Genomic DNA, 5,492 nt, shown 5'->3' with positions numbered 1-5,492 from the left:
AAGAAAATATAAAAAGCCAGTGGTTATGCCCAATTAAATCCTGTAAGAAAATTAAATTATGGCCAGTTAATGTACAGTACAAAAGAAAATCAACCTCAAGGGAGTTTTGGCATTCATGGAGCTGGGTGACTATCACTAGTCATAAGGACAGGATCCAAGAAGATGATAAGAATTAACCAGTGTGTGAGGCTTTGATACTATAACCTACTCTCTATAACTATACTATAACTATGCCTGAATGTCACAAAGTGCCACGGACTGGACTCAGTCGGTCTCTTAACCTGCAGGAGAATCCGGGTCCCAGTATACAGGTGGGCAAGGAGGTGGCGGAAAAAATGACAAACAGACAGGAACATAAGGGAGTGTTGATCTGAATGTGATTTCTCACAGCAAGCATCAGACTTATATTACAGAAGACAAAGAAGTTAGGTGACACATCAGCCAAGGTACCTTGAAGTTATCTGACACAAAATAGAGAAATGCATACATAATGACTGGCTGGAGCTGGGCAGTTGTTACAACTGAGATAAAAGGCAGCCCTTTCTAAAGTCAGCCATTATAGGAGCCAAGTAAGGATTTCATACGCTAGTCACAATTTATGCTATTCCTCTGAGCCTTGTGAAAGCTTTCACCAGTGGGTTCTGCTCTTGCTAACCTTTTCATGAATAATTCAATACTGTAGTTCCTCCTTAAACCACAACCTTCCTTCTTCCTAGGCCATTGTAAATTCCTGTATATAGTCTGTTGTTCTAAGTTTACTTTGTTGAACTAGCCCTGAGATTTTTAGCTCTTATCCAGTAAAATACTGCAAGAATGCATGGAAGACCCTCCACATTATCGCAGGAACAAATCTGGTTATGAGACACCAGAGACTCTCCAGGAGACAAGTTTCCATGAAACTTTTTGCCTCAGGACTGCAATTAAGCTTTTGGACTTGCTACACAGACTTCACTGGATTAGGTGTGGTAACAGAGGTGATCTGGAGGGGACAGGTAAAATTGATGAGGATGGCTTTGGTCATAAAGAGGGCATCTGTGGAACTGCCTGCAGGCATTTCCTATATAGTCGAAACTTGATCAGGAGGGATAATCTTGGCATGTTAATAAAGGAATGCATTGGATATCTCTTTCTTATTATAAGTTATCATTGAAGAAACCAATGGGGTTCATAGAAATTTCTCATTTTTCATATTTTTATGTAGGGTGCTACTATTCTCTGAGTCTTTTTTTTTTAAATCAAACTTTATCTAAAGAATCTGCAGGACATTTATTGCTATAAGAAGGTAATGGAAAATATAGGATTCAACATTCCCATGTAAAATATATTTGAGATGTGAAAAGTCTTTGATTGTCATGAAAACACATCGTATACATCTCAAATATTTGTGAATTTAAGAATTAATCATTAAATATTGTTTTATGTCCTCAGTCAGTGATGTTTACATATTGTTTGGTGTGTTTAGTCAGTGACATTTACCCCAGAAGTTATAGTTACATTTATATGGGGGCCAGATGATCTTGGAATATGTTTATCATGCTAGACGTTCTTGATAAAGCAGTACTATTCAGGCAAATTGACTTTGAGTACAATCTTTTTCCCTTTTAACGTTGGAGTGACAAACCTAACACCTCAACCTTAGGAACTTTTTCAAAAAACTAAGATTCCTCTCATTAATGTGATATCATATTTAAAAGTATTTATCAGAAGTTCAAATATTTTTTCCATGAAACTTCAGCTCTTTTATAGTCATTGAAATACTGTTCCCAGTAGCTACACTACTGAACAATTGAAGCAAATATGGTAAATACAGAGAGTAAAATATTATTTAGCTATAAAAAGAATAAAATCCTGTCACTTGTGATATCATAGATGGAAGTTTGGTCATGAAATTAAATGAAATAAGCCAGGCACCCAAAGACGATTTCTGCCTGAGTTCAGTCACATATAAAAGCTGACATCTGACCTAGTAGAAGTTCAAGGTACAATGACATTTATCTGAAGTGGAAGAGTAGAAGGAAGGAAAAGAAGACAAATGGTGAATTATGTCGTTCTGTTATACTTTGACAGATAGAAGATTCCTGGACAATAAGAAGTATAGAAAGCTAATTAAATTTATTTTTTAATTGTGTGTTTACATGGTATGTGCATGGGCATCTGTGTGTTTGGAAGCCAGAGATCATGTTAGTATCTTCTTCATTGAACTTGAAGCTCACTGGGTCACCTGGACTGGCTGTCAGTGAGCTCCAAGGAGATACCTGCCTCTGATGTTCCAGCACAGAGCCTAGAGCCATATACCACCACAAAATCTTTTTAACATGGGTGTTAATTACCAAAACTCAACTCATTATACCTGTGTGACAAGCACATTGTAACTGTAGTACCTCCCCAGTCCCTAAAGGTGAACAGACCAAAGTGAATTTATCTCAATCTACAGAAAGACAGAAAAAAAAAAAAAACTTATAAAATTTTTATCTTGAATGACAAATGTTTGAGAAAATATATGTCTGCCTTGGTTTAAACATTATGCAATGTATAACTGGAAATATTCCATAGTCGGCCTGGTACTACATCCACTTGACCAGTAATTTAAAGTAATTCACAATCATGCTCTGCTTACTTGGGCTCTTATTTAATATTTATGCTTTTATTTTAACATTTCTTCTTCTCTTTCCCTTATTTGAATTATTATTAAAGATGGTATTTATACATTCTGTATGTTTTATAGTTTCATTTCTACTTATATATAAGTATCTATAAATAGTAGTTTAATAAATACATAGCTTTATTCTGTATCATGCTACCTCTGTTCCTGAAGAAAGTGTTTAAGGATCTCATTAAATACAGTTAACACTGTGTTGAGAAGAATTCAGTCAGGATTAGAATACAGGAGAGTGTGAAGCAGCCCCTCACACAAGTACTCTATTGTAATTTGCTCCTGCAATAGAAACAACAAAGGTACTACAGTTCTTTTACTTGAGCTGCCTAAATACTTTAGTGTCATATACTGAAGGCATGTTACAAAGTTCTGACTGATATGAGAAAACAGCTCTCATATGATTCATCTGAAAGTTCTTACTGATATTAGAAAACAGCTCTCGTATGATTCATTGACAGCAACAAAATAATTGCTAACAGAAAAAAAATTCCCTGAGATTGTTAAATATATATATATTTGAAACAGGATTTAATGATTGGAAAGTCTGTCTGATTAGACTAAAGACAAAAATAAAAGAGCAAAACAATTTAAGTTTTAGTTTTCAATAAATATTGCAGACTATAGACTGTATTATTTTTGAGGTCTACCATCCCCAGCCAGCATAGCTATAGCCATGTTGTTCCTTGTTTGCCAGCTATTACATATTTTTGTTGTTATATGACTGCTAGTCAAAGACAGAGAAAAGTATCTTGACACAGAGTCAAGTCATGCTGACCACATATCCTGCTATGCTTTATATGTTCTGAGGTGTGTTAATCATTTTTTATTTTTTTCATTTTTTATTGGTTGATTTATTTATTTACATTTCAGATGTTATCCCCCTTCCCAGTTTCCACTACATAAGTACCCCAATTCCTTCCTCCCTCCCCTGCTTCTATAAGGTTGTGTCCCACCTGCAAACCAACTCCTGCCCTTATCACTGTAAAGTTTGCCTATCCTGGATCATCAAGCCTCCATAGGACCAGGAAGTTCCCCTCTCAGTTATGCCAGACAAGACAATCCTATGCTACATATCCAGCTGGAGACATAAGTACTCCCTGTGTACTCTTTGGCTGGTGGCTTAGTCCCTGGGAGCTCTGGGGTTCTGGTTGATTGGTATTGTTCTTTCTGTGAGGATGCAAACCTATTCAGCTCCTTCAGTCCTTGCCCTAACTTTCCCGTTGCGGTCCCCATACTCAGTCCAATGTTTGGCTGTGTACTTCTCCATCTGCATTTGTCTGGCTCTGGCACAGCCTTTCAGGGGACAGCTATACCAGGCTCTTGTTACTAAGCACTTCTTGGCCTTAGCAATAGTGTCTGGGTTTGGTGTCAGCAGATGGGATGGATTCCTAGGTAGGGCAGTCTTTGGATGGCCTTTCCTTCAGTCCCTGTTCCACTCTTCATCCCTGCATTTCCTTTTGACAGGAAAAATTCTGGGTTAATATTTTTGAGGTTTGTGGTTGGCTCCATTCTTCAACTAGGGATATCCACTAGATATGGTCTCTACAGGTTCTACCTCTCCTTTGTTGGGTATTTCGGCTAATGTCCTCCCTGTTGGGTCCTGGGAGCCTCAGGGTTCCCTGGCTTCTGGGACTTTTTAGTGGCTACCCCCAGTTTCCCCTCCCCCACTGCTACATGAGATGTGCTAATCTTAAGAAATTTCACAAAGCATTATAGGATGCATCAAATTAAAGGTCAGTTTGAACTGCTAGGTCTGAAATGGCTTGAGTAAGAGCTGACCACTGAGTAGGACTTCCTGCACCTGCATATGAGCTCACTGTTTTGGGGGATTTGGTTTGTTTGTTTGTTTGTTTGTTTTTGTTTTGGGTTTGTGTGTGTGTGTTTGTGTGCTTTTTTCCTTTATACACTGACAGTGAAAGATGGTCATCACCTTGACTCAGCCCCGAATTCTGAGCTAAGGTCCTAATTAATCAGTAGTAGGGTGTGTGTTCAATAAAATAATCCTGTCTGACTTAGATCAGAGTTTATGTGGTTTGTGGGAAAATTCATGGACATGCAAAATTATAACAAACCAGGGAAGAGCCTAAAGGTCAACAAAACTCATTTGAGACCTCTTGCAGCAAAGCAGAGTTGAGGAGACATTTGTCCTACAAACTGAACTTTTAACATTTAAGAGCACCATGAGCTGTTTTTTCAGGGCTGCTAGAGAAGTTAGACCTTTCTTTTTTCTCCAAGACCAAAAACTATTGAAATAATTTTGGAGCTGAACTCCCAAGGTCATATTTTTAGTTTTCCTTATATATATGATCATTTGTCTCACACTCAAAATATTTTATGAAAACAAATCATCACATAGTGGGTCCATAACAAAAATTATGAATAGAAACTGTAATATATCTTGTATCATTCATTCTGTACCTTGATCCAGTAACACTGATACCTTTATTCAAAGTTGAAGCCAAATTTAAATAGTTGGAATGCTGTTTCTGTTAGGACCTTGTTTTCTTTAACATAAAGTAAATCTCTTAACTACTGTATCCTTCCAGCTTCCTCATGTGTCATTGGGTAGTATATTTGAACAGTTCCATGATTTACTTGTGGGATTAAGTGAACTTACTCACTGTTTAAAACTATCCAATTATGGAAAATGTTCTACAATTAAGATGGAAATTCCATATCTTTTGTGGCCTATCTTCTTTTTAAAATTTATTTATTATTATTTTCTTTATTTACATTTCAAATGGTATCCCGAAAGTTCCCTATACCCCACTCCCGCCCCTGCTCCCCTACCCACCCACTCCCACTACTTGGCCCTGGCCTTCCCTTGTGCTGGGTC

Source organism: Mus pahari, chromosome 9 (assembly GCF_900095145.1).
Source record: "Mus pahari chromosome 9, PAHARI_EIJ_v1.1, whole genome shotgun sequence".
In the NCBI taxonomy this organism is placed as follows: domain Eukaryota; kingdom Metazoa; phylum Chordata; class Mammalia; order Rodentia; family Muridae; genus Mus; species Mus pahari.
This window is presented reverse-complemented; position numbering follows the sequence as displayed.